The sequence below is a fragment of the Falco cherrug genome, chromosome 10, assembly GCF_023634085.1.
Source record: "Falco cherrug isolate bFalChe1 chromosome 10, bFalChe1.pri, whole genome shotgun sequence".
Classification (NCBI taxonomy): domain Eukaryota; kingdom Metazoa; phylum Chordata; class Aves; order Falconiformes; family Falconidae; genus Falco; species Falco cherrug.
In genome coordinates, this window is record NC_073706.1 from 30,314,619 (window position 1) to 30,337,355 (window position 22,737).

General features: G+C 39.0%; 1 long non-coding RNA gene across 1 annotated transcript in view; it reads left to right on the forward strand.

The window, feature by feature from the left end:
* The first annotated feature begins 1,048 nt into the window (after positions 1–1,048).
* LOC114016803 (uncharacterized) overlaps positions 1,049–22,737 on the forward strand; it is a 239,291-nt gene continuing 217,602 nt past the window's right edge. The window contains exon 1 of the long non-coding RNA XR_008734319.1: positions 1,049–1,286. This is a non-coding gene — a long non-coding RNA (uncharacterized LOC114016803). The remainder of the gene's footprint in view (positions 1,287–22,737) is intronic.

Sequence of the window (22,737 nt, forward strand, 5' to 3'; positions counted from 1 at the left end):
TTCCCACCATTTGTATCCCTGTCATACTTGGGATCTTCATAGTACTAAAAAAGCTAGTTAACCAAGAACATGTGTGCATGAGACTGGACAACAGAACATGGTCTTAGCTTTGGTATACCTTTTTTTTATGATTATTCTAGTTTATTCTTCTGTCTCCTGCTCCAAAAGTGCTGTTTATTGAAAGCATTTGTTAATCATTCCTTTTGACCCATCAATCTCGAGCAATAGGGTAATGCCAAGCAATTGTGCCAGTGCCATGAAGATGGCAAGCAGGGCTGTCTCCGCCAACAAAGTGGGGCCATTTGCTTGGAATACGTGTGGAATCAGGGAATCCCACAAAGTACCTTGCAAGGCTTGCCAGCTTTCTCACCTGGATCCCTCATCATTCCTGAAACAATTTTATTGCCAGGTTTCTCAGTTTAGTCAACCTGCCATCCACACAGGGACCAGAACAAGCAGAAAAGTGTTTTCCATATAAATTCTCTTTCCTAAATTGAAAAGACCCTTAAGGACTTTGTTTTGCCTTGCTGCACAGGCAGGTTCATACTCACGAGTGCTTCTTTTGTAGTAAAACCACGAGTTGGGGATATCTGTGTGGAAACCCAGCCCTGGTAAGGTACTTAAGCTCAGACTGTCACAGTGCTTATACGCATAGTTAACCTAATAACATTGAGAGTGCTTACACGTGTATTTACTCTATTAACATCAGTTCAAATCCCATTTATTTGCTTGCTCCGTACCTGCGTGCCCAGCGCTGGGAGCCCTCCTGCAGCTGTTGCTTCTGTTTCAGCTCTCTCCCCCAGCGGCTGGCAGTTATTTGGCCAGCTCAGAGTTGCTTCTGAAGCCTCGCCATGGTCTCCTTGCTGCTGATTTCTCTCAGTTTAAAGGTTCTTCCCTCACCAAGTGTACTCCCGAGGCCACGGCTTGTCCCTCTGCCTTTTGGCGGGCAGCCCGGTTTTGGCGCCGAGCGGGTTTTCCCTCAGCCGCCTGAGGGGAGCCCTCCCCCGCCGGCCGCGGTGGCTGTGGAAGGTTCTGTGGAGAGGCACAGCCCGTCAGCGGCTGAGGCCCGGTTACAGCCCGTGACAGGACAGGGCTGCTGCAGCTCTTCAGAAAAGGTTCATAAGGGTTGGAAACGTGTGTACTTTGTTGAAGCGGAGGTTTGGTCGCAGGGCAGTCCCGCTGCTGTGAGAGAGGGGATCTCATGGCAGTAAGTGCAGCAGCAGGGCTGCCTTGCAAACGTGGTGGGAGCAGAGCGAGGTGACAGGCCGGGCAGCGAGCAGTGCCAGGTAATTTAGGGAAGGGGTTGGTTTGGGAACCAAAGCCACTGCTGTCTGGCGGTGATGGAGGTGTCGTGGGGTGCTGGGATGGGCTGCTGGTGGTCAGAGAGTAGACAAAGGTCCTGAGGACAGCCCCACACCAATGCTGTATGTACAGCCATGTGAAACACACCAGGTCACTGAACCAGGCTAATACTGTGTCTCTAGCAGTCCTATCCTTGCTGATTCTTAAATTTTTTCCTTTACAGACTTTTTTCAAGATTTAAAGATTCTTGCTTTTTTGTTGTTGTTTTTCCTGCTCTCCATTTTTGTGATTAATGCTTTTGAGCTGCAGCTATGGAGCTGTGCTCCTCTCCCCTGGGCTGAGTGGCTTAGGTAATGGCAGCAGGTACCACAGCGCAGGTCAGGGAGCAAGCAAGGGAAAGGCTTCCTCCTGGCAGGATCATATTTTATTCCACAGGGAGACAACATTTCTTTGCAAAACACTCCTTTGACTTTAAAATAATACATAATAACTATAAAATTACCTAATGTCAGGTAAACAAAAAGTTATTAAGGATGACCTTATTAGTTCTATCTGCAATTCGCAGAGCGAGGTAATTGTCAAGTCTCACTGTTATTAGGTTGAAATAATAGTTTGGGGACCATCAACATTAAAATTTCATTATGATGGGACAAAAAGGCTCATGTATAATCAATAGTAAGAATCCATTATTATTGACTTGGAATGAATGAAGCATGAACACATTTGTGCAGATATGAACAGTTAGCAATCTTTTGAATAATAAAGAATTAACACTACACAGATAATGTCATTCTGGGAATTGGGCTCAAACTCAAATCGGTACATGTCTCTTTGTTATAAAGTCGGATTCACATCCCTTGGTAACTTCCATTAAGCTGTTTCTTAAAATACTCTGTGTCTACAATTTTGTATTCCTCTGCTCTGGCTTGTGAGGGAGCTCTGTTGCTTGCCGGGTTCAGTGATGGCACTGGGAATAGTACTGCATTGAGATGCTTAATGCACTGGGCGTGGGTGGGTGGGTGGGAGCAGGTTGGGAGGGTGCTGCTGCTTTCTGCCATCCTGAGCTTGGCAGTGGTGTTTCAATGAGACAGTGCGGTGGTGTTTGCATCACAGGTACTAGATTGACATAGGTAAGAGCTGGTGAATGCGGAATGGAGAAGAGAAGCACACAACATGTGGGGCACGCTGGTTTCTGGGGACATGGCCAGCACCGTGGACATAGTGTGCAACATTACCTTGTCCAATGTACATGATGTGTTGAGGCAAGCTGTTCCCAACGTGTTCTTTTCTGTTGGTGTGGGATATGTCACATTGGCAGTATTGTTAGTCTCTCATTTTCCACTGAGGAGGTGGACCCAAAATGCAGTTCAAAAACCCTCAACAAAACCACACGTCATTATGTGCTAGATCTGATGCATTTAAATTTCTTCAACCTTAAGTGCCTTTGAAAGGTGTTATTTAAGCGTATTTTAACCGTGCTTCTAGACTAACAGCTGCTTACCAGCATCTTCTGGCTGTGGTTTACCTGCTTCCTCATACTGGCTCCCAGCTGCTGTGATACCCACAGTACTTTTACTTGGAATTAGCTGTTGACTTTGGACTGCAGTTTTACTGGGAAGAAGCTTTGCATTGCTGCAAGCCTGCCTCTGCTATTACAGTGAAGAACCTCGAACATGTAGTATCCCTTTATGTGTTATGGTCTATTCCTCAGTGCTCCTACTTCCATGTCTTTCAAGTTCCCAATCATGGAGCACTCTTGTGCGAGAGATTCTAGCCTTCTGCTATGAGGCATACCTGCTCCAGGTATCAGATGTGTAAAAATGCAAGCCCTCTCTATGCTTGAGAGCATGAGGGAGCTTCCAGCCAGAGAGCTCCTAGGAACAGTCTCTTCCAGAAACTTGCTCTGTTTTCTCTAGTGGCTTCCTTCAGTAGCATGCCCTATTTCTGAAGGAATTGGGAAAGTCACCCAATGCCTTAAAAGAAGTAAAGAGATCTTGTGGCTGTGGCACTTCACAGGCTCAAGGAGACTTTCTGGGGAATCTGGGTAGTCATTTATTTTTTTTCAACTGTGAAATGGGAACAATCATTTTCTTAGTCAGTGGAGAGGGAATAATCATTTATTACTTGCATTATAATAGCACTAAGGACTGGTTGGGCTAGATGCCCAGAAATTGAAAAAGTTATTTAAGGAATTAAGTGTATCTCTCTCTCTTTTTTTTTTTTTTTTTCTTTTCGTTGAAAGGGACCGATAATACTTTAGATGGAAGCTCAACAGGGGAGTGAGTGGTGTATTGCAGTGGCACCTGCTTTAATCCATTAGAATGGGTATAATTATGAAAGAAAGAGTGAGTGTTATTTCCTTTCAACTTTTAGCAACAGTGCACTGCTGCTTCCCTATACTTAACTTTCAGCTGCTTTTCAGGGGTGGGAAAGGAAATAATTGAGAGACAGCCCATCTATTGCTGAGAGAGGCATGGAAGGGAAGCCTTTAGATCCTGTTACCTCTGCCTTACTGCTGGGGAAGAGGGAAACAGGGCCTAATCCTTGGAGAGAGGGAGAATTACACTGGTTTATTTCCGGTGTCCCCTTTTCTGAGAAGAAGAGGGGAAAGCCCTTAACCTTTCCAGCAATGAAGAGCAGAAATCCAAATAGTCTTAGAGCATGTGAACTTGTATTTAATTTGGCTTAATACCCAAAGCTTGTTTGATGAAGTGATGTACACGCCTCCTTTTTCATCATTTGTCCATGTGAGAGCAGATGTAATTGACAATCTGAGAGATGTCTTCAGTGAGACTGAGGGGATACATGCAGAATTCTGAGAGGCACTGGAAATTTTTGACTTGCCAAAGGCATGGATCATTTTCTCACTTGCCTTTTTTAAAACATATTTTGGTTGTTTTTGTTTAGTTGACCTATGATGTAAGGCATTGGCATTAACTTTACTTGCCTGAGGGTTAGGAACAAGGAATATATGTGTGTTTTAAACTTAGGAAAAAGGCAATTTATACAACTTCTTTTGGGCTGAACCCAATTTCTGAAACTTCTTCAATTTTTTTTTTTTTTTAAGCAAGAGATACATGCAGGGCACATAAAAACATTAAAAAGGTTTTACAGAGTACATAGCATAAATCAATGAGTAAGTTGTTCAGAACAGCACTAACAATGAATATAACTGAGCATACATAAATCTAGGCAGGAAGAAACCTTTTTTTTCTCATCTTGTCAAGCCTCCTGCTGATTTATAAAATAGATGAATAGCCAGAAAAATCATCAAAGGAATTATACAATATTTTAAAAATACAATACTGTTGTATTCACAACACAGATTATTCATCACTGTTACAGTTCCATAATTGTAATTGTTAAACATAAGTCCCCCAAACCAAATCTGCTACTTTATTAGATTGATTGATCACTGCAGAGTTTGTCTACCTAGAAAAATCCCATTTTTTTCTCCTGCTGAGTTGCATCAACCTGTTTGTTCCTTTTAGTGATAAAACTAATTTCAAGTAATTAATTTCAAAGCTGACTTTTTAGCATAACTGAGTTTTCAGTTAAGTTGTAATTTTAAACAAGTCTTTCAAACGATTTTTCATATCTAAACCTAGGAAACGTGCATGCTATAAAATTTCACATCTTGTTGTTTGCTTCTTCTGGGTGTCTGCTTCCCTGCTGTGCTGCTTGATCCCTGTTGACTTCTGTGTGTTTGTTTCCATTTGTATGCAAAAGTTCTTCTTGCACCATTATCAAGAACAAGTGATACCTGGGAAGAGACTTCCGTACTTGAATTGTTTCCACGGGGAAAATATTTTAGTTGTGCCTTTCTTGTAATCTATTTCTGAATATTTGAGGTGAATGATAAATGTATAGTGCCTGCCATAAAAAGTAACATTTCAAGTAAAAGCATTTACTTATAGGTCATAATTGTTTTAAAGTAGTATTTATAAGGGGTAAATGAAATGCCATTTACAGTAGTTTAAACCAACCATGAGAATACTTCATGCTCATAAACTGCATTTCATTTCTAAACTGTCATGAATACCCAAGAGACAATGAATTTGCACACATACATTTAAAATTTGGTGTTTCTTTACTTTTTTTGTGTGCCTGGAAACTTCTTCCTTGCTGAATTTTTACCTCGTGTCTCTGGCCTTGTTTTTATTGCTGTAGCATACCTGGCCCCAAATAATTGCAAGTATAGGCAAGGTCTAATTTTATTCCTCCTTATTCTTACCAGTTGGAGAGCACATAATATTGCTGAAGAGACATAAAGAGAAGTTGCAGTTCTATTAAGGTGAGAGCATGTCTGTACTCAATAGAAGCCCTTTTTGTATGACCCCTCCACTAATGCAGCCCTTTGGATTAGAGAGAAGGATTTCTTTTTCCTTAGCAGTAAAGTAACCTACTCACAGAACTGTTGGTACTGCTATTTCTGCTTCTGGATAGAAGCCAGTATAATGACAGAAACTGGAAGTTGTTACTTCTAGTGGTTTATTTTTATTAGATGAGAGAAACAAGTTTACCAGTTCTATGTGGTCTAGCATCCTTCATACTTAAAACAAATAATGACCTTCCTTACCTTTCTCTCAGCCAAAGTGTCTAAGCTCAGAGAAAACTAATTGGCTTGACCATCTGACTCTTAAGATAATTCACAGAAAATTACTCTTTTTATTAAAAAGAGATGGGGTGATTGTATCAATTCAGTCTGAGTCTGTGCAAACAGTTCTAAAGTTTTTGTAGTCACTCCAAATTGGCATGTTTAATGTCCATCAGATGCAGAAGTGTGAGCCATTGAGAAATGAAAGTCTAGTCTTCAAAACCAAATCTGTTCAATTTTTTTGAGTGCAAAAAGCATCTTAAAAAATTTAACTTATATTTCTTTGTCACTTCTATAACTCAAATGCTAGACAAGTGTTCTTGAACTTCAGGAAAACTGTGAATTTTACTGAATTTTGAGTGGTTGCATGAAGATGGTGATGAGAAATACTTCTGCTCACATCAGCTTCCAAAAGTTTAGGTCCTCATTTAAACTTGTTCCAGTCTTTGATCTGGCAGATGGACTGGAAGTCTCTTGGCATATGATATTTTAATTTATTTTTTTTTTATTTCTGCCACTGTAAAAATTTTGTGATAAAACTGCCTCACTTGGCTTCTTTCCCTTCTGCTGTCAAAGAAAGCAGGTGATTGAGAGACCTTGACTTTAGTGGGACCTAGATCTGGACTTCAAAAACATGTAGGATGGAGGGAGGGGAAGTTTCAAAGCTGAGTTTTCCAAAACGTTTTGATGACAGAGAATCTTGTTAGGCAAACCAGGTGTTTTTTGACACAGACTTGTCTTACCTAAACTGCGTATAATTCTGCAGTAACTTCTTAGAATAGTGGGGTCTCACAAGTACTTCAGTTGTTTACATCTCTTCGTTATGATTCAATGAAAAATGATTCTGCCTGTAATACGTAACTATTTTCCCTGTGATGTTTGAACTTCCATTATGGCATTCATTGTGTCATGAAATATAAAGAGTTCTTTGTAATTACATTTTGACAAATACATATTTCATGTTCATAACATTATAGAAAATAACTTGCCTTTGTTTAACTCTTTAGCTTCTGCCCTGTTTTTATTTCACTATGCAGTATCATTTTACTATTCTTGTGCAGGGTTCTTTTAAGGGAATATATGTATGCCACATGTAAAAGAGTGCAGTACCTTGTGTGTATTTATGTTTGTCATATTCACAAATCAGAGCTTTAATTGCTTATGTACGGGAAAGAAAGTTAGTCAGCAAAAATCTCAATGGCTGTGTCATCCTAAGTTGGGTTATTTAACAAAGTCTTTGGGTCTTTAATTCCCAATGTAATTCCATTCTAAAAGTTTTCCGATATGTTAAAAATAATCTCATTTAATATACCCATGAAGAAGTTAACTGCCTAGGCTAAGCTACTCTCCTGGGCTCTTGCTCTGAATATTAAAAAAATGCTTCTAGATTTGTCCCACTTATATTAGAAACTTTACCCTACTGATTCCTCTCCAGTGCTCACTTAATGATGATGCTTAGATGAATAGAACAGAACCGTGTGGGGTTCTGGGCCCCACAGTTTAACATGGATGTTAAGGTGCTTTGTACAGAAAGTTTAATTCCTCAGCTGAGCACTAGGATAGATAAAACCATCTATCAGTAGAATCCCTTAAATATCTATAAAAGAACAGGTGAGATTGTTTAAGATGCCCCTAGTATTCAGCATCGTTTCTCAGCATTTTCTGCTCATCCAGATCTATGGAACTGTTCTATGACTGGTGAGTAATTACATTGTGGTTTTTCCCCCTTTATTTTGCAGGAAAACATTCTCATAACTTCCTCATTTCTAGGTTTTATGCTTGTCACTTTACCTTTCCTGATTGCCTTCCACTCAGCAGATCATTCATGAATGAGGTCTGATAGGGCTTTTAGGACTGGATACCTCTGCGCTGACAGTGAGTGAGGAATCAGGTCTTGTGTTCGATACCTTGTGTTTGGTTTTGAAATCTGTCTTTGTTCCCATAGAACCAATGGTTTCACTCAGCTCTGTCCATTAACAGTAGACCACATTGTATCATATTTATTTAAAAAACCATGGGAATATTGTTAACCAAAATAGCAAAATTGAAATACGTTCAATCCAAAGAGATATTTCCCCTCTGCATTCAAGGCATCAAAATTATTCTTCCATCAAAACATAACAATTGTTATGAATGATATCATAATACTGTGAACTGCTTAAGAGCTTCCACTTTAAAGCTGTAATGGGCCATGCAGACAGAAGGGAAAAAAAGGCTAAAAGCATAAATTGAAGATAATCAATGTGAATAGACCTTACCCATTGTGCAGTTTGAATAGGATAAGCACACATTATCTGGCATAATTGGTTCATGTGATTTTCTAATTGAAGAGAAGAAGTAATTAGAGCCTAATTGAAGCAAAGTAACACAATGTCTGTCAGCATTTCGCCTTCCACCACACATTATATTATTACCTGTCATCTTTTACTTTAGTGGGAGTGAAAAAATGAGAAAAAAAAATCAGTATAAAACCTTTGGAGTTTACCTAGCCAAAGCAAAGGTGCAGATAAAAGACACTAAATAAAAGCAAATAGGTCTGAGATTAACTGTGTACACTCATGGGTGCTTCCAAACTAGGAGTGTTCAGTTTGCCTAATTAAGAAATTAATTGCATTTTGTGAAGTGATGTTACAAATTCAGTCTTATTAAACCTTAGGAAGAAGAATATTTAAAACATACTTGATTTGACTCAGGCCTCTGTACATTCTGCTTTACATTTCTAAGTGAAGGATTTTGCAGTTTGCAGTGAAAAAGAAAATGGTTACTGTTTTTAGCAAAATGGTGGAGAACACCTTTGCAGCCCTCTGCTGAATTTTTTTTGTGGGTCAATTTTATTTCAAAAACTGTTTAACATGAAAAGACTAATTGCTGTCAGTGCGGAAAAGAGATTGTACTATGAAGTTGTCTGGGAAATGCTTTGAATAAAGAGAGAGAGCATGTTGCACGGTATTTTCCATCTCTTGGGAACAGAAATAGGGCTTAGGGCTTTTTATTTCCTTGGGGAGAAGAAGGAGCCTGGGTGATGGAGTAGTTGTTACCTTTCCCTACACACAAAAATGTGGGTGTAACTTGAAAACAACTCTTTTGAGATAATATACAGTTATTCTTATTAAGAGTAGGTGGTATCTTGATGTAATAAGAGGCCACATTAATTGAAGATGGAAGAATGTTTTTGTGAAAGAACTTGTAACTCAGCTCTGTTTCCCTTGTTACTATCATGTATGTAGTGTTGTGTCATTGGCCGTGGAACGGAATAGTGAACATCAGAGGTCAATCATCTTCATGTTGCAAGTCCTGTCAGGTTTCTTGCTGGTCTTCCTGACACCAGTTACTTACCCATACCGTTAATAAAAGAAATTTCATCTCAGTATCCTTCCAGTGCATTTGTAGTTGCTTCTGTGACTTCTTGTCAGTGTTGGATTCTAAAACACTGCTGTGTAATGTCATTGGGAAGATTTCTGGACCAAAAGGCATGTTATAATCTTGATTTTTCTTCTTGCCATGTGTAGTAATACGTAGTGCGATAATCGTGCAGAGAGTGTTACCATATTTCCTTCCTTTTATGTGTTGAAGAAAAAACCACATTGTTTTGGAAACAGTGACTCAGTCTTTACTACCTACAATGTGCTTGACTCACTGGTATATTACAAATATGCCATCAGTCCTTAACCTAAGTATCTGAATTGATACTGGATAACAGCTGGCTCAAGTGTGTAAAATGACCACAGGCAGCCTGGCTTTGATTCCTGTATAGTAGTCTTCAAAGTGTGATAAACTCTTATTAGTATTCTGCTGCAATGAATTGTATGCATCTGAGGGCCTCTGACAATATATGGTATCCCAGGTCTTCAAACAAAAGCTGCTCTCTATTCTGATGTGGAGTTGCTCTGAAGGCCATTAGTACCTTGTGCTGGTGGAAGTGGCAGCTGTTTCTGTTTTCTAACACCAAACAGTTTTCTGTATGGTGTTTTCCAAGTTCTCAGTCAGAGGGTATCCTTTCTCTGAAATAAGCTCTTCCTTTACAGAGGAAAAAGGGAACACTGAGAATGATAGACTGGGAAAGTCTGGTAATCAGCAGCTCTGCTTTCTAGATCTGAAAACGTTTTGCTGGAAACAGTGAGAACAGCGTTGTGAAACAAACTGTTTTACCGTGACTACAGCAAAAACAGCAAGTTAAGGAAGGCTTATCTGGGCATCTTCCTAAACTAGGGTGAATACAGAAGAGCTAGAGACCAGAAAGGCAGAGGGATTGGTAAAAGCATTTTTTTAAAAAAGCTTTTGTATTTGAAGGGCCTAAATGGATTACATTGAATTAAAAGGAGTTTTGGTTTTGGCCTAGCGCTGTTTGAGATTCAAATAAGAGTTTCACAGTATAACTGTGTCACTGTTTGGTGAACACCATGCTATCCTGCATTGATGCTGGGTAGGGCTGTACTACCGAGAAGAAAATGAAATTGTATTGAGAACAGTGGGAAACAGTGGAGGAAGAGTGTCTGAGTAGCAAAAATGGGTAAAGGTATGCAGGCTTATACGCAGCTCAAGGCTATATAGAATGAAATGGTGTTGCTTGGAGCTAGGCAGGCAAATAAAACTGAATGACTTATGCAAAAAAGAAATGAAAGTGCTCACTTCTTAAATTTTGTTTTCCTTAGAAAAAACATGCTGGAAAATAACTGTATTGCTTGATGAAATCTGAGGCAGTTCCCAGCTCTGCTGGTGCCCTTAAAGAAATAATTTTGATGGAAAGGCTTTGTGGAATCCATTTTATTTTTATTCTCTGTAGTCACAACTTGCCACACATCTGCCTAATGTGTCCTGGAAGGGTTAGAAAGACATTGCCAATAGATGCTGTCCTCAGTTTTGCACTTCCTGTAAGTTATTTTAATGGCATTACTGATGTTAGAGAAATCATGGGCAATGAAGGAGAACAAGAGTCTGCTGAGTAAAAAGTCAGAGCTGTGTAAATTGACTATACGAGGCTTTGCCTGCCCAATTCCTTAGGCCAAGCAAGATGTGTTCATTTGGGAAAGCTAACTTTTTTTGGTTTCCTTGTACTGGAATTTGGTTCACTTCCCATGAGAGGAAAGATTTAAATTAATCTCTCTAAACTCTTGGTCAAACTCTGCGTTTAACTTTGGAACTGAAACTTCAAAAGATTTGTGGCCTATAGTTTTTCTTTTGTGACATGGCGGTGATGGAAGGCTCTAGATGCTATCACTGCTACCTTCTGGTTTTTCACATGTATTGACTTTCCCATTTTATGTTGTGACATTATAGGTAGAATCTGTTACCCTTCCATCTGCTGCTGACCACCATTGGGGCCAGGCTCATTTCTGAATGTCATTTATTATTCTGAAATGCATGCTTAGCAGTGAATCTGTAAAAATGATTTGCTACATTGTGTTGCCTTTTTTTATAGAGGTGAGAAAGAATTACATTTTTTAAACAAAACACTTTAGACAAAGTAGATATTGAAATAGTAATGCCTCCAGATGCTGGACTGTCAAAAGATGCATCCGTTCCATTTATCAGTCCTTTAACGTGAGGGCTTTTTTCTCTCGTCTCTCTCAAGTAAATGTGGTGCACTTTGTCTGCATGGGATAAAAATTGTGCAAAACATGTCATTACATTCAATCTGATGAACACAAAGGAATTAAATCTGCTGCCTAGCTAGGTGGAAATTCCCAGTGTGAGAAGCTCTAACACTAAGCCAAACACCTGGCTCTTGCATTGCCTCCTGTTTGCTCTGATGTAAGACGTATATTAGGAGGTGAATGTTGGATACTGTCTTCCCAACCTGATCAGCAAACACATCTTGGCAGCTGATGTCAATTAGCCCTCTTCCTTCCTTGTCCCCCTGTCCCCGCAACTATGTAGTCTGTGTAGGGCTGTTGTGGTTTAATCCCAGCCAGCAGCTAGGTACCATGCAGCCACTTGCTCACCCACCCCATGCCACCCTACCCCCGGTGGAATGGGGAGGAGAATCAGAAAAAGTTAAAGCCTGTGGGTTGAGATAAGAACAGTTTAATAAAGTTTTAAAAAACCACAAGCTGACAACAATAATAGTTTTAGTGGAGAGGGATAGAGAAGAATAAAATCCAAGGGGAAAAACCCCAAGTGATGCACCAGTCCCTGAGCAATGATTGGTGGCCCCTAGCCAGCTCTCCCCAGTTTATGTACTGAGCATGATGCCCTGTGGTGTGGAATATCCCTCTGGCTAGTTTGGGTTAGGGTTAGCTCTGCTTCCTCCTGGCTTCTTGTGCACCTGTTCATTGGCAGAGCATGGGAAACTGGAAAGTCCTTGATTTAGGGTAAAGGCTACTTAGCAACAACTAAAACATCAGTGTGTTAATAAACATTATTTTCATACCAAATCCAAAACACAGCACTGTACCAGCTAATAAGAAGAAACCTAACTATCCCAGCTGAAACCAGGACAATGGTGCAGATCCTTCCTAAGGGCTGAGGAGTTGCTACCATCTTTCTGACAACTAGTACACACGAGGCATGGATGGCAGCAGCATAGGCTCTACAGGCTTACTGGATATCCGGCTGGCTTACTGCCTACCCTAAACTTGCGTTAAGCCTGTTCTACTGTGTCTTCCCTTCTGTTGATGAAATTAGCTTGATCAAGCCTAGCACATATATGACTGTACACACCAGTCATATATCCTCGCTGATTGCAATGTCGATATGTGTGTAGTTAAACTCCCTTTTGCTTTGCTTAAGCAGTGTGAAACTTTGACGGAGTTCTATCTGTAATAGCTCTACAATTTATGTTCATTGACAATGGATGCAAAACAAAATGAGATTCAGATTGTAGTGAACAGCCTCTCAATCTCTGTGTTTAATTAAATGGTTCTCTTCAGAAACACTAAATATGAAAAGCTTGTTAGCAGAAGAGACAAGGCTACCAATGTATTATGTAGGCTGCGCATGCTGGAAGTGAGGTTCTGATCTTTGTGTGTATTCTTGTTCGATGATACGTCTCAATAAGGTTTTACTACCAATGCCTTCGGTTCTCTTTGAGGCATATTGTGCTGATGCTTGAATGTGTACTTACTTTAAATGCTTCTCTACCTTGTTGGCCTTAAGTGTGGGTGGAAACGTGTAGCGATCAAACAAAATATCATCTGTGTATCATCTGAATGCTTTTCATCTAATTCCTCCGAAGCCTGCAAGAAATGCTGTTGAGGACGTTAATGTGGAAGAGTAATCTCAAATGAAGTCAAAGGGCAAGCTGGTTTTATTTTTTCAATACAATAAGCCTCGTTCATTTGGAAATTGATGGAAAAATTAAATTAAGCATTTGCATGTATTGTAGATTGATGGAGGTCATATTTCCAGTTTCCTTTATCATTACTTATGTTGCAGGCTTCCTTTCAAAGTAGATAAATGCTGTAGGTAATATGGGTTAGGGCAGATATGGCAAGGATAGTTGTTTGCACATGCCCCTAACATTTAAGTTGTATTTTTACAGTGTAGAAGCACCAAGTACCAAACCTGGGCTCTATGAGTTACACATCTGCCCCACATACAGCTGCATCAAAAGACAGTCTGTCTTATGGCTAAGGAAGGTTGGAGGTATTTTGTGCTTACTCACTTACAAGTTCTTCTAGTTGGAGCCTGATCTTTTTGCTAATAATTAAAAGGGGAGAGGGAGAGAGAACCTAAGAACAATGATTGGATTGTAAAGATCTCCTTTATGAGTTTTCCCCGTCTCTCCCAGTGCAAAAATTAAGAGGAATCAAATAAAATTACCAGGAAGCAAACTGGAGGAAAACAAACAAACCAGCAATAGTGTTTTGTCTTTGCATCATCAAAGATGAGATGGGTGTAGGAAGGTGGGGAGTGAGAATGAATGAGCAAACTTACATACTGATCTTTTCCTCTGATTAACTGAGGACTCTTACCTTATAAATCTTTTTAATGGTCACGAGCATCAAATAGGGAAAGTGAGGAAATTTTGACAAAGAATGTTCCGCAGTGAAGACTGACATTGTATCAGTAATGCATCCTTTTGTGAGCTTGAGAATGATGAACTCTGATAATATTGCATATTGTTTGTCTCATACTATAATGACATAATACACCAAAATAAATGTACTAATTCTAAATATCCTGGGGGTTTTGAGGCTTAGGTTAGACCTTTAGGACTATAATTTCAGCCAAGCCTCTAATGTGCGTCTGTAAATTATAGTGAGGTACAATCATATATTTAGCCATCTGTGTGTGATAGACTGTGCCAGCAAATAATCGTGTGCAAAAAACAAAAGCCAGTGTTTGAAAACCTAGCTTTCTTGTTCTGAAGTAATTTTCCATTTGTGATATATAATAGTATAGTAGCAAGTTAAAGTGTGTGCTTACAATTATTTAGACAAAGCACCTGAGTTTTGCTGAAGGTACCAGTGTTGAAGAACTATAAAATAGTGAGCTGAGGGAGAAAGAGGGAAATGTTGAGCTTGGTCACTTCCCACTGAAAAAACTACTCAATGCAGACCAGAATTTAAAGTAAACATGTTTACCTGTGTAAACATGTTAAATGTATTAAAAACAACCAGAGGGAAAAATGTTTAGGAGTGATAAACCAAAGCTGGGAATATACATTAGAGCTGTTTTGCAGCAGTCCTGTCTAGAGAAGGATTTAAGATGTGGTTTGGTTTTGGTGTTTGGTTTTGGTTTTTGGTTTGTTTTTTTTTTTTTTTTTTTTGGGGGGGGGGGGTAAGCCTTGAAAACATCTATATGGCTGCAGTAAAACTAAGGCAAATGGATGCCAGCAGGCATTACATGAATAGGACAATGGAAAGATTCAAAGATGTTTGTATGTAAGGTACAGGTTGGAACTCATCTAGAACTCTGACGTACAGAAAACTATTGGAAAAGATATTTTTAAATGGCTAGGGAGGAAGAAACCCTTGAAGATCCAAAGATACTGGTCAGATCCAATATCTGGTTATTAGCAATATTATTAAAATAAAAAGTAGCTCTCAAATATAATTCACTTCTATTATTTGTCTACTTACGTTTAATTTTGGTTTCCCAACACTGTGACTTCTTGCCTTTTGCCTTTGAAGACATTCATTACCAAAATTTCTTCCTCATTTATGTACTTACAGACTGCTATCACAGTTTACATCTTAACCTTCTCTTGTTCAAGTGCAGATTCAGCTGTACATAGTGATGGAGTATCTTTCAAATTTTCATTATTCTTGAGGCTTTTCTCATCTCTAATTTATTAATAGCTTTTCTGGACTGTGGATATTAAAACTGAAGTCTGTATTCCTATACTAATTACCCTAATGCCAAATTAGGAGAAATAAAACTTCCTGATCCCATGTTGCTATTCATTCTTCTTGGGTATTTTAGGATCAGATTAGCCCTTTGGCAACAGCACTGTTTAGGATCCATACTCAGCTGAATATTGACAATGACTCTGAAGCCCTAGTAACAATTTGTGCCCCACAGCAGAGAAGCCCACAGCCTGCACATCTACACACTGTTCCCAGAATAATGGCTTTAATAGTGACATAAAAATATACTCACTGGGTGGCAGGTTGTTCAGATTCTCTGCAGCTCTAGTATTAATTAGGGGTAAAGATTTCAGCACTAGATCATATGAAGCGAGATGATGGAGACCTTAAACTGTAAAAGCTGAAATTTTCTGTGCAATAAGTCAAGGTGATGATACATTACCTCCGTGCCAGTAACTGCCTAATTAGTATGCATAGTTACTGCTAATGACTCCCCTTCTCCTCCATTTCAGGCCAATTCAGCAGCCGTACTGGTGCTTCACAGCACCTTAAGGGAACTTTCAAACGGAACATCCCATCAGCAAATGCCTCTGAGCTATCATTTTTCATAAATGAAGGAATCAAATGTTGCTTAAGAAATAAAATAACACTATGTTATAGGTACTATTATGCAGATTACTTAATCCTCTATAGGCAGTCCTCCAAGCTGCATCCACAACCAAGGATTTCTTGGTCTTCCAACACTGGAGCAGATGCTTCTTGTAAATATGTTTCCCTTCCTTTTTTAATTTTTTTTTAAATTATTATTATTTTTGTGAGGTGGAGCCTCAGCTTTAAAAAGCAAAATAAGAATGCTATAACAACTGCGTCCCAAACTTCATGTGAGTGGGAGGCTTTAGTAAGATACTTGCTGGTTTTTATGAAATGTCTCACACCCTGACTGACTGCTGTTGTTACTGTAACTTGTCTCCTGTATCACATGTTTTGAAAGTCTTTAAAAATGGAGGCGAAAGACTTTCCTAAAAGGTCATGTGTTTTCTGCAGTGCTGAACTGCAAATACAAACTACAGAAGACTGCAAGTTCAAGAAGAAGTATGATCAAATGCATTTGGACTGCTTTGTGGCACTCTGTCTCTTTCCTTCCCTGTCTATATATGGTAGGCTTCCAGCTCCACAGAGGACCATGTGTTCAGTTGGCTTGGGTAAACCATCACGCAACACAGACTAAAAGCAGCTGGAGATCTGAACTCCTTGATATTTAGCCAATGCCTTTTGTAAGATTTGACTTTAGTAGTAACTCAAATAAGAATACAAGAATCTATTGCCTTTGTAGTCTCTGTGGATATGTAGTCTTGTTGCAAAACTCTGCTGCAAGCAGACATCCTTCCCGTCTTGAATTAAATAAGCAGGTATATCTTTCTAGGAAAATGGAATAGGAATTGCCCAAAATCTTTTCCCAAGATCTTTGTTCCTGCTATGAGGCTGTATTAGCAGAACCACTTTGGTACTGCTTTTAAAATGTGACAGTTTTCATGGTAAACAGGAAGTTGGACAGAACTGTCTCTGAACCTATCCTCAGTTTGTATTATCATAATCGTACAAGCTAGATGATTAAAGGCAGTATGTGGTATTTGGCAGTGGCTCAGAACAAATATAACCTAGCTTGAAAATACAGTTTTATGGGTCTGTTATTTCCAGAAAGTGACAAAAATTGCATCTCAGAAGTTCAGACTCTGTAATAATGGATACCTTTATAAAAATAGGGAGACCTTTGTATTATTTCGGAAACCCTAAAAATGCTGAGGGGAGTGATAAGGCATAGAGGGTATACTAACAAGGTATATATCTAGTCAATTATTAGTTACTACTGGTTATGGACAAAGTCAAATGAGAATATATAAATAATCACAAATTGTAAAAAGCCAAGGAAAAATTTGGTTTAGATATGTGTTGATGAAGAATCAAAGTCACTGCATTTGGTTTTAATGCACTTTGTTTAATTGCTCCCAACGTGCTGAAAAGCTATAATAAAATATGCAGCTATTGCTAGTATTCTTGGGCCTTTTCCAGAAACAAGTCTAGGCAGCACTGATCTTAGTCTCCTTTAGAAGAATATAACCCTGGAGTCAATTACTCAAAATTTAGATTTAAACTAATGTAGAAGAGAACAAAATGTATGTTGCAATGCGAGCCAAATGATACTTAACAGGAGTCTAAATTTGGTAAAGTCATGCTGTCTTTCATCTCGTGCATTATTAACATTATGATCGTGGGGATTTCTTGTATGCTATATGCTGTCAGAAACTCACAGCTGCAATACTTTTGTTGGACCTAGTATTAATGTATTGCTATTTAACTGACCCATATCTACAGCCGGTTCTGAATCTGGCCATCCTGTGTTGTTATTATCTCAACTGCTTTTTTAAAAAACAAACAAAAATAATCCCTGTTTCCCACTGTGTTACTGACGAGTTTTTCAATTCATCAGAGCATCTCCCTCCACCTTGATCACTTCATTGCCTTAAAATACAGAAGAGCTGGTTGTCTTTTTTTCCCTTTGACTCATGGGTGAAGGCTCTGGGGACAACAGAGGAGATTATGCTGGCAGCTTAGTACAGGTCCGTCAGTAAGACTTGGTATTGATAGTATGCATGGAATGAATCTATTAAAAAGTTGAAGAATAGCATTTATGAAAATACAGCATTTACAGCAATATTTTGCCTTAGCGTCAACCAAGAAATATATTCATGTAAAGCGACATAACGTTCAGTGGAGTGGAAAATAGTTTATGTAAAATTGTCCTCACTATGAAATTGTATCAATACACAGGAAAAGAAGGAGAGATTTTTAAAGGTAGGAAGCAAAGCTGTTCTGTTGCTTCATGAAAAAGCTTTTACATGTGATAAAAATTAGTTCAGACAGCTAAGCAAAAAAGCTAATTCATGGGAATTACCAAAGAAAACAAGTCATAGGCACTGTGAAGAGAGGTTACATTAAGGTCAGGACCTCATAAATGATCATGACAGAAAATCGTATGCTCTTTTTGTCTGACCTGCATGAAATATCCGTGTCTGCCCTAACTCATAAATTATATTAGGTCTGTAGTCTGACTCATTCATAAACCAGTCTTTGATAATCCTGTGATGGATGGTCATGATTTCCAGTGCTGAGAAGATATTAATAGTCTGGTGCTTTGGGTGCTTCTCATGCAGATAATGTCTTCCCACAGAAACAAGTGAGTGTAACAGCACAAAACCCTTCAGTGAATAGGTTTGATTCCTGCCCAAATCTTCTAGCCCCTGGGGACAGAGATGTGTCTTTCAAGCCTGAGTTCTCACTGTTCTTCTCCAGTGCCATTGGAGTTGTGGCTCTGAGGTTCTCCTCAGCTGCTGCCATTGCTCTTCAATGAAATATAAAAGGAGGTATCGAGTAGTTAATGCAGCCTCAGGCTGTGTGGTTGTCAGCCCTATTCACTTGCTTGTCCCCTATTGACTGGGCCTGCAGCCAGATCCCCATACTTTCATCTTTAAAGAAATGGTGCTGGAGGGGCATGGATGTGACTGCAAAGGATTATGCGCTCAATTACTTTTAGCCAGATGGCTTCTGTGAGCCACTAAATCCCTTCGAAAGGGATGGAGAGAAAAGTGGGTGTAGATTTTTTTAAAATGCCTTTTAATATCAAAGATATCTGTAATTATAATACAGTGGTCCGCAAAGAGATTTTACCTTAAAAAAAACCCCAAACAACCTTTACCTTTCTAGCTGTTAAAATACAGTGGTCTACTACAAAAGCTAAAGCTGTCAGGAAGTTCTGAGTTCTGGTATTATGCAATCTTTTTTTTACAGGCCTTTATCACAAGTGACTTTCAGTAGCTAATTTTACTTGGAAATGCTGGTTAACTTAGGAGAGACAGCTTTCCAAAGTTTAGTGCAGAACAAGACATTGTTAATCTGTTTCTGGGTTTAAAAACAAAACTCTTTGAACTTGAAACCTATAGAAACTATTTTTTCCTGTTGTATCCACCATGTTAACTAGAGGTTGTTCTACTGATGTCTTAGCTATTCCGTTCTAAGTCTTTCTTCGTTGCATGAACTTTTACATGTATTCTGTTGTTACATAACTTTGTCACGTATTTGATCTGTGACTTCTTTGAGTTATGTAAGCACAAACTCCAAACTATTCCTCAGCAGAGTTAATATTACAATGCTTTGATAATCTCAGAAGGGTATATTAAGCTCCAGAACTGTCTCTCACATTGACATTTTCTTTATTTGACCCATATGTGGAAAATCAGAGGAGCTCAGTCTGAGTTTAGGTAAGTTATCCGTTCATCTCAGAATATCTTTAATGGCTGCTTTTCATTTCAGCGTTTTTTTCTGAACTTTGCAGCTTCTTATACTGGTTAATAGAGGAGACTTACCTGTGCGGATATCTAATGTCTGGGGTAAATGTGAAAAAAGGCTTGAGGGATCAGTAGTGAGTCTTGCTAAAACAGCAGGTATGCTGCATGGAGCTGACAAATACTATCTTAGCTTTTGGTGGAGAAATAGTGTGCTCTGAGATACTAAAAAGTTTTGTATTCTGAATTCTGCAATCCTGATACATGAAAGTTATCCTCCATGAGCTGATCTCTGGGTGCATTTAACAAAAGGGCTTACAGGTGTCCGCCACATTACACTGAAGTGATTTTTCTACTCAGGTAGTGGCAAACACCTGGATGTATCACCATTCCAAATCACACACTGCAGCAATCAGGATTGAATGATTCAGGAATCAGCCTGTTGTTTTAACTTGAGGCAATAACATCACTTTACACAGAGTTTTATAATACTTTCTTAAATACTGCACACCAAGTATTTTGATCCAAGAAATATTTTTTTAGAAAGATAATAATTCTTTACTAGTGCCTGAAGAAAAGGGATGGGAAAGGGGACTTATCTGTGCCCACGTGGCACTAACTTCCATGCCATAAGTGGTACTATTGTAACTTTAAATCTGCTTCCAGTGAGCACACATTATTTGCATGCTGCTCCTAGATAGATCTGTGTAGTGCAAGGTAATTTTTTTTCCCCAAAGGGATTAAACAGGGTTTTTATATATTATTTCCTTCTTTCCAGGTAGTTTGTGGATCTGACATTATTAAAATAATGCTATCTTTTTTGTACCTAACAGTGCAAAGAAAATGCAAAATTTTCCTCTTCCCATTTGTGCTTGTTGGTACAGTCAACTGTGAGCAATGACTACGTTATATACAGTTTATATTGTCTTTCCTTTAAAAGATCTCAAGCTAAAGGCAGCTTTAATGAAGCGTATGTGCCAGTAAGTAGAGAAAGGGTGTTTTTTTGGGTTGGTTGGGTTTTTTTTAGAGTTTGATGGTTAAGAGGGAAACCAAATTGCTTGGACAGTCAGAGAAAGATGAGATGAAAATGAGGGGAAAATAGGGACATGACAATAATTTTGTTTTCCTTGGGAAATAAGAAAAAAGCGCTGCTAACACCCTTAAAAAATGACATGGGATTGGGTTGAAGTATTTAGGGTCAACATGGCACAGCCATCCGTGGGAGCAGAAGCTATGATGTTGCAGGAATCAAGGTGTCTCCACAAATTGATTAAATTTCTGTAGAAGGGAAAGTGGAGAACAGAATTAGAGCACTAACACTGCAGGATCTGACTCTTCAGTCCTGCTCAGCTCTCTCGGTTTGCACCAGTCCCACAGAATCACTTCCTCCATCTGGTAGTTGGGGCACACTAGAACATATTCTTGTTCTCTGTTATTTACAAAACCACAGATTAATATAATGACTGTAAGGAACCTGCTTGGTGATGAGGAAACCAAGGGTTTGGTATCCCTATGGCATACCTTTAAATAGTAAGGAAAGTTATGAAACAATGTTGGGGGAAAATCCTGGTCATGCAGAAGAATTCCTATTTACAGGATAGGAGTCCTCTGGGTAGAGAAAGTTGTCCCCAGAGAGAAAGCCAAGACTGATTCACTCTGGCTTTAACCTTCTGTACTGAAAGCAAACAAGCTTAAGGTACAAACAAATTGGGAATTAATTGGTGTGATTAACATTTTGTGATTATAATGACTTCTAATCAATACTTTATGTAAATAGCTGTATTGATGTGTTGACCAAAGGGTGTTAGTTATATGTGGATAGGGAAAAAAGACCCTACTTTAAAGTCCTAATGAAATTCAAACCTTTCAGCTCAGGTGAAGTCCCAACCACATCTTTTTCAAGGTAAAAGAAGATCTTTTAGCAACCTATTTAATTAAAATGGCTCTGATATAGCTGCTGACTAAACTTCATAAAATGAGGTGATGGGAATATGAAGCACATTCCCCTGCTGACAGTTCCCTCTGTTAAACCACTGTGTTTCCTCAGGTTAATAAAGCAAAACAGTGAAACTGACCTGATCTGAGCTCACAGCAGTGAGGTGTTCCTTCCTGTGGCAGGAATAGCCTGGGACTTGGTTCGGATGCCAAAGAAGCGAATGGGGTATCAAGCAGCTTTCAAAGCCAGGAGGAAAGGGTTAGAAGCCTCTTTTTAGATGAGTGAATGGGGTCTGCCTACCTTCTTTGTCTCTGGAAATCATCTTCAGATTGTTCCTCTATTCTCTTTCTTTCTGAAGTCCTATTTGGATTGCGTAGGATAGGAGTCATAAAAGGTTAGATAGGAGCTGCCAGTTTTCCCACACTCCAACCTTCAACTTTGTGGTAAATGGCACCTTTAGCAAACCTTATCTGCCAATGGTTCCAAATTTTTCCCCTCTTATAAAAAAATTGGAGATTGGGCAACATAAAAATGCAATCACTGCTAAAGTTAACTCAGCTACTTCCTGAATCATCTGTTTAGGTGTATAATGGAATAAATTCTTTTAATTTGAGTCTTGATGTTCAGAAGTAGAAGGAGTGGGTTTGGAATAACGGTTTGTAAATTTTCAGGTGTAAGGAGGCCTCAAATGTCATGAAATCAGTGCTTTGCAATTAGATATTAGCATGTATTTATGGTTGGACTCTATGATCTTCAGGGTCTTTTCCAACCTAAATGATTGTCATTCTATGAAATATATTTCAGGCCTTCAGTTTGGGTGCTGATGGATATTTTCTCACAGTGGATAGGACATCAAGAGTGACAGGCCTTTCTCAAGGCAGTCAGAGGTCTGTGACAAGTCAAGACAAGTTGGAAATACGATGTTGTGAAGACTGTATAATTGCCTTTTGTGATAACCCTACTCTTGACCAACACTTTTCAAAAAAGAAAAAACAGTGACAAAGTAAATGAACAAGGCCTTTGCATATACAGTGGTGTCGTGTTTTTTAGAGATGGAATAAAAATGCTTTTGTTATGTTTTTTGTATTCTCAAAGGAAGAGTTACTTTGGTGCCTTACTGCTAGGAGTGCTTAAAGGGTTGCTGGAGTTTGTCGTTAATGTGATGTTAGTTTTGTAAAACTTGTAAGCCTTTTGGTGAGTCATAATGAAGCATTAAACTTTTCGAGACAGCCTGATAAGCAAACTCCCTTAGTCCTCAAAAAAGAGCCAGTTCATGCCAGGTATTGGCCAAAAATAGCTGCTGGGATTTCA